Below are 7,901 nucleotides of genomic sequence, written 5' to 3'. Positions count from 1 at the left end.
TTTTATAGTTTGAATATTCTTATGTATTTTGTATATGACTATCTTTGTTTCTATAGGATATTGTATATTATTTACACTACTATAATTTAGTTCTTATAATAGAATCTGACCTAAAAAAGATTTTAAGTGACTTCCTAAATTCATTTAAATTTTTTTAATTTTATCTACAGTAATTATTGTAATAAATTATACAAGAAGCAACCCACATTCCAGATCGTTATATACACATCATTGCAAATAACAAATCTGACAATTGATAAAAAATCATTTTAAAATATTATAGAGATTGAGCGAGAACATTAGAATTCCCATCACATTACTGTTCCCTCCCAAGTTTGATTTAAATTTTCTCGTTGAAGTAATAACATGAAAATCTGTATATTTACAAAACTATGATGAATTATATTGCACTGATGAATTAAATTTCCACAATTTTAGTAATGACCAGATAAAGAATAATAAAAAAAATAATGACGTCCTAAAAACGTAAAAAAACAAAAAACAAAATAAGGTACAAGAATGAATTTTTATTTTTCATAAAAAATATACAAATTTAAAGTTGTATTTATTAAAATAATGTATTCTTTAATTTCGTTAAATAGAGTCGAATATTATCCTAGATAGCGAAAGCTACTGTTATCTAAAATAAAATAAACAAAATTTGATGTATGAGACTCTCTGAAGTAATTCTTTCCGAATTAAAATAGTATGATTAAATCATTGATTTTTTCCATTCCATATATTTTTGGTATTCATTTTATGTTTGAATACTTTTACTTATAGAAATCAAATTATTGAACAAACTAAAATAATGAGATTCGAAGGAAACAACCAAAAAAAATTGTAACTGTACTGTTCAATCCAATTAACAATTTTTAGATATTCCGTAATGACAGATTAATTTATTTTTCAATACATTTTTTTTTTTGCTAGTGGTATATAGTTTTCCGTTTTTGCAGATACCTATAATTGTTAGCATAAATTCCCAACCTTCATTATAAATTTTATTATTAAAGAAAGTGTTTTAAAATATATATAATGATTGTAAATATATAAAACTAAAATTTGATATCCGGATTTGAAAAGTTATAAATCAAAACGAATATTTCAGTTTTAACTTCAAAACCTTTAAAAAATAATGTTTAATATATAATACCGATTTTATATTTTTTATTCTGGATTGTTGTACTTCTGATTAAAAATAAGTTTTAACTTCAAAACCTTTAAAAAATAATGTTTAATATATAATACCAATTTTATATTTTTTATCCTGGATTGTTGTACTGATGAAAAATAAAATATAAAAAATTAAATTAAGCTATCCTAAATTCAAATATTGAAATAATTAAAATAAAAATTATAAATAATGTGCTTTACTCACACTCGTGGCGAAGCGGAAGACAATACTGATAATCTATTAGAGAAACTCTTTTATAAGGGAGTTGATAGCACTCCAACTCCACTTTCATTAGTTGATATAAAGCGTCATTTATTTATCAAGTACCTTCTTCAAATTATTTAAAAAATATTGTACTACTTATATACTTTGTGGTACTTTTTTGAAAAAAGTATATAATTATGATTATTCTTAAATTAAATAAAATTTTATACTTGAATTCTCATTATTTTATCACTTCATAAAATATTTAAATAATACTATTAAACGTATGAACGCAAAAATGATTTTCCGTTTTCAATCTTTATTTAGTTCATTACACAACAACGCGGCATCGACGTTCTGGGTATCTGATCTCATTATCATGATATATTCTTCAAGTTTAAACAATGGACATTGCACTTATCTATATAAAATATGAAATTTACTAATATTAATTAATTCAATAATGTTACTAATATCAACAGTTATTAAATTACTGTATTGTGAAATTTAAGAAACAAAAAGGCACATACGTAACCACTATTGATAATGCCATATTGGAATTTAGACTATCGCCTATTGTATTAGCTTTTTGTTTAATATTTAATTTGCGGTTTAATCATAACATTTTAGTATTAACACTAATCTATTTAAGTTATTTCACTCCTATAATCAATTTTCGTCCATGCAACATTTTAAGTAGGTTGTACAATTGTAAATTATATGAGCACATATATTTATATGGCAACTCAACTGTATGGCAAGCCAAAGCACATGGTGAGAAAGAAATGTAGAATGCAGTATAATTTAGTAATTTATTATTTATTTTGTTAATAATTTTATCTAATAGTATTATATTAATACAGATTTTATAAAACTTCAGTATATTTTACATTTTTGGAGATCTATTTAACCGTTGAGAGTTGAAAGCAGATAATTTTAATAAAGGTAATTAATGTTTATTTTAAAACAGGAAATTAAAATTATAATTTATAATTTACAATCTAATTTTTTTAATAAATGAGCTTATTTGCTTCAATAATGGAATTACCACTAACAGATATAAAATTAATTTTTTTTAAAACTTTATTTATGTAATACTAAATTGGTTACATGGTTGATATGACAGAGTTACATGTTTCTTTAACAATTGATTATGGGGTATAGTCTCGTACATAAGTCACCCCTAACTATATTCAACGTTATAAATAAAAAAATATTAGGATAAAAATAATAATTCTTAATAAAAGAGAAAAGTAAAGTTAATATTAAAAAAATAACAGCATTCGTTGACTTAAAAAAACAAACAATTACCCTCTTTGGGGGAAAAGAAAACAACAAAAATCTTTTTACATTTTTATGCAAAATAATAACACACACTTAGCAAATTTACGGTGTTGTATGGAATATTCTATTTGGACCTCGTTCCTTTAAAGTTCTTGACACTATATTTACTGTTGTATTTCGTTTAGCCTCTCTAAATAAAAAATAAAAAAATAGTTTTATAAATAATAATAAAACTAAATTTTTTTGTGTAATATAATTAATTTTTTCCACTTTAAATATTTACAAAAAAAAAAATCGTATTTATTATAAGGGTATATAAGACGATTTTAATGTTATAATTATGTTTATACTGAATCATTTGTTATGTAATTAGCTAAACGAGGAGTGGAAATGAAAAGTTGTTTTTGCTCATTTACTAAACTTCTTCGACCCAAGAAACTTATTAGATTTTATTTATAAGACAATGAGCTAAAATGCTTTAATAATTTGGAATAAAAAGGTTGTATAGTTATTCTTTCATTTTCTAAGCCAGTCATCTATTTTATTTATTCTATAAATATTAATAATTTTATGTTTGTTAATTTTCTTTTCATTCATTCTTGCATTACATATTTATTTATTTGTTTATGGCGCAACAATATACCCAAGGTGGGTTATCTACATTCCTAATAGTAGAAAAAAACATGAAGAAACAGAACAAAAACCGTCACTACATATTCAAAAATATAAAATAAACAAAAACTACACATCTTACTGAGGTATATATCCAGCTATAAGTGTTAAAGTAGTTGTGTTAATTTATTTAAGAATTAGAAGAATGTTGATGACAAAGGATAGTGAAACATACACTATGTACCTATTTAGAATCTTAGACTAGCTTACTGGACATAATATTCCCAAAAAATGGAAGTAAAGATCGAATAAATCTAGAGGACAGCACTACCAATTCTTCACCATTTATTAATATGAACTTTAATTCTCTCAAAATCCCTTATTTTCCTTTTCACCAAGATTTTTTTTATATTACCAATTTTAAAGTTTTTGTACAAGCTATTAGGCAATAACCAATACAAATTTGAGAGTAGAAAAAAAAATTGCCCTATTTTTTACCAAGTTTTGTTTCATAAAAATACTGATGAAAAATAGTCTTTGTTTCAGAATCTCATGAATAAGGCAATTTTTGGATTTTATGATTACAAAATTATAACTAAATTTTTTAAGTCCTCCTAAAAAGGGCTCCATTAGTATTGATTGGACTTTCATTTAACTTATAAATTTCATATTGATTCTTGTATTGATAATGATAGCAAGTCTGTTCTTTGCCTGTAATATTTTTATCTAAGGAGGAATTGGTCGATAATGGTTTACAAGATCAATCAACTTCATATTTAATTAATTCTTCTTTTGCAACCACTTCAGTTTCACTATCATTTAAAAAGTGTTAATTTTCAGATGTTTTTCCAAATTTCTTCCTTATATGACGACGTGCTCTACTAATCTGCACTATTTTACAAAACCTAACTCAATATACTCAAATACTCATTAAAATAAAAAATAAAAAACTTACTCAGAACAATTTGGACACAAGACGTTCCAGCAAAGTTAAAACCTAAAACAAGTTACACAAAATGATAACAGCTCAGTCGATATCGCGTAGCGTTATGTGGTTAGTGATAATACTGAATCAGAGGAGGGGAATGGTAGAAGGAAATGTGAAGAAAGTAGAGGGGTGCCACGTAATAGCTTATATGAATTATAGAGCCAACATAGACCAAAATTTGGTTCGGTGTGTGCATTAAACAACTTTCACTTATTAAATTAATGTTTCACCATGTTAAATTTTATATAGGATTGTGAACAGCCCTATTTAAAGTCAAGTTAAATCTTAAACGCATAAGGGCTTCTTATAACCTTTCCTTCTAAAACTTTATGTTATTGTTTACTTCTGAGTTTTGATTAAAGTAATCATTATTATAACATGCCTAAATTGAGTGAAAAGTGAAAATTTGGCCACTGAGTGTCTTGTTGATCTTCTAACTTTTACGAGAATCAAGATGAGCTAATTGACAACTGTCATTACAATATTATTGTTGTCATCCATAGCTTTGTTAGTAATAAATACATCCAAAACAATACTAACACAATTGAAACACAAACTATGAGCAAGTAACCTAACACGATAACAAATAAAATTATGACAAGCTCAGCTGGTATGTTGCGTGACGTTATTCTCCATTTAGCAGACCTAGTAACATACTCTCAGGCATGTTATATCGTTTTAACATGGTAAAAGAAGGAAATGTTTAACATAAGTTTTTCCATTTAACACGCTTTGACATGTTAAACTGAAGATCATGAATACCCTTATTAAGTTGAAATTCCTTCGCTCCTTTCAGAACAAATGTTTCTATATAATACTTTACTTTACTAACTTTACTAATTTCCGAAATCAATGTCTTTCAGTTGACAGATAGAGTTACTCTAATTTCAAAAGTTTTTAAGAAATACTTTCAATAACATATCTCATGGTAAAGTTTTAACATTTTGTTTATGCAAAAGTATGGCAGAAATATAAAAAGATAAGAGTTACCTAAAATTTACATTTATCTAATGCTAAATTTTTATTAAATAAATATTGAAAATACTAAGAATGATTTTATAGAGTTATCTAGCCAACTGAAAGGCCCATAACTGGGTTAAGTGAAATAAAAAAAAATATTATTTCATAATTTTTGTTACAAAGAAAACTAGTGAAATGGACTGACACACATTAAAACATACCTTTTAATTATTGCGTCTTTCGTCACCCTCCAATAAATTTTTCAACTTTCTATGCTAAATATTATTGTTTCTAAAATTTTTGGCCTTCCAAATGTATAAAAAAAACGTCTATATTGTCTTTCTTATTTCCGGAAATGTGTTTTTAACCCGGAAAACATATTTTTCATCTTATTTCCTTAAGTTGACCATCAAATCCTTTCACAATATATGTTTGTCCATTTTTCATTAGATTACAAAATGTGAGATAGTTTTTTATATCAAATAAACAAACTCAAAGGTACTTAAGAGGAGGATTTTTTGAAAAATTCGCATTTAAGCCCTGTAAAACTATTTCTATGACGATAATACCCAGCTAACATTAAATAATAATTAATTGTACTTAATTAGTATAATTAATTAGATTTCTGGAGTTTATTTAAAGCCGTTTATGATAAAATCTATTGTATAAAGTGGCACCTCCGGTCAACCGATTTTATCGAAAATGTCACGCTGTCACACGTCCCATATAATCCATATAACCCCTTCAATATTTAATTTCAATTTCGTTCATGTTTTCGTTTTTGAGTTATACTAACCACTTCAAACCGTGTATTTCCGTCAAAAATTGGAATTCAAAATTTTGTATGATCGTAAGAATTCCCCTAACCATATATTTCATATAAAGGTATGTGAAAGTAAAACAGGGGTAGTTTGGTAATTAATTGTTAAAAAACCAGAAATGGTTTTAAAGAGCTTTTCATATTTCATGTTTTTTTTCTTATACTTAATGAAGGGGGCCACAAAAGCCTAGAAATGTTCAGAATTTCCTGCACGATGAATTTCTTGGAGCACATTATTTTTTTCATTTATAAAATTCTTTATTTACATAATTTTTCAATAATAAAATTTTCATTAAATAATACAAACCCTTCGTCAAAATGGTATCGCACATTTGAAATCACTTAAGCTGCTAGGTAGGAAAATATATGGAGTATTAGTTTTTTAAAATCATGTATTGGATTTTTCAAACCTTTCAATTATTTACAATCTCGAAAATTGTGACATGTCACAATCTCACAAGAGGAGATTAAAACCCAATAAAAGGCAATCCTTTCCCGTCGGACCTGCCCCGCTAAGACCCCGGGGAGCGACTATCATATATCACTTTTGAAATATTAGCTTAAAACGAGAAGAGGAAAATTAAGGATAGTTTAATCGCAATATTTAAAAAGCGCCTGTAATTGGAAAATGGCGTGAATGTAAGGTAATATATAGCTATTTAATGGAACAAATAATAATAATAAAATAATTTGGAAATCACAGTACTCCTAATTTTGATAAATATGAGCGAATCACGCAATAAGGAAAAAATAGGCTGTTGATGATATTTGAGTTAAAATTTATAGGACTAAGAAAAATTACTAAATTTTTAATCATGAATAAAAATATCTTAAAAATGTCTAAAATCGATTTAAAAACGAATACATCTTTAGTCATTAATTTTAAACTGAAATATCAATTGTATAAACAATTGGTAGGAAAAAAATGTATTCAAATTAATACTTCATTAGACAAAAACTTTTTTTTTTAATTAGCAATCAAATATTTTCCTTGCACAATTTTAGAATAAATATTGTGAAGAACTTTTTTTTTTTTTATATTCATACATAATTATCAAATTTAGTCACAGAAGTACACTAAAATGTATAAATCTTTCACCAAAAGAAATAACTGAAGTCAGAATTATTACAAATTATTAATGTATCGAAAATTAATTTTAAACATTTAATCATTCACGACGACTATTAATAAATTAGACTAATATATATTTTATTAATGATAATTTTTTTTTTTGTGAGATCCTATGAGCACATTAGGCAGCATTAACATCTATAAATATTTAAATCCTGAACAACAATATCTAGTTAATGTCGTTAAATGTAATATGATTTGTTCTATAATTATTAACTTTCGTGCCTAGAGAGTCAATGGCGGCGAGCTGGATTCTATCTTCAGGTTTAGATATGAAATATTGAGGAAACACAGTCACTGTGGTGGAAGAATTGGTTATTTTTTAGGATTATAAGATAGTGCATTGATTTTTTTTTTAAAACTTTTACAGCCTTGGTAAAATGGTATTGTAGTAGGAAGCACCAAATAAGGCTGGTCTGGATATTTGCTCTTCGCCCCAGCATTGCAACGGCCTGGTTTAGCTTCTAAATTGTCAAAGGCAACATAGATGGGGCAAAGTTTACTACTCCATATTAGTAAATTTCCTGTTATTAGAAGGGTATATCAAAAGCAAAATATTTATCATTTTTCAGCAAATGAGAATTGTAAATATAAGGATTTCTGATTATTATGTATTCTCAAATATATTGTCTAAATCATTATTTACTTTATTATATATTTGTCTTCATCTGCTAGTGATAATACATTTAGAAACTATCTGCTAGTGATAATACATTTAGAAACT

At 25.9% G+C, this 7,901-nt stretch overlaps 1 protein-coding gene across 2 annotated transcripts in view; it reads right to left on the bottom strand.

Moving 5' to 3' along the window:
• Nucleotides 1-4,358, bottom strand: part of LOC106684712 (maltase 1) — a 20,103-nt gene extending 15,745 nt beyond the window's left edge. Inside the window, exon 1 of one of the 2 annotated variants that reach the window (XM_014426945.2) lies at nucleotides 4,233-4,358. The gene's annotated coding sequence lies outside the window, so the exon portion shown is untranslated. Of the gene's footprint in view, nucleotides 1-1,381; nucleotides 1,466-4,232 lie in introns of those variants that run through there. The other variant, XM_014426946.2, reaches the window with a different exon arrangement.
• Nucleotides 4,359-7,901: the final 3,543 nt, after the last annotated feature.

This window comes from Halyomorpha halys, unplaced genomic scaffold (assembly GCF_000696795.3).
Source record: "Halyomorpha halys isolate HHAL.00 unplaced genomic scaffold, Hhal_1.1 Scaffold604.1, whole genome shotgun sequence".
NCBI classification, from domain to species: domain Eukaryota; kingdom Metazoa; phylum Arthropoda; class Insecta; order Hemiptera; family Pentatomidae; genus Halyomorpha; species Halyomorpha halys.
Note: the sequence above shows the minus strand (reverse complement) of the source record. Positions and strands in the feature narration are given on the sequence as shown.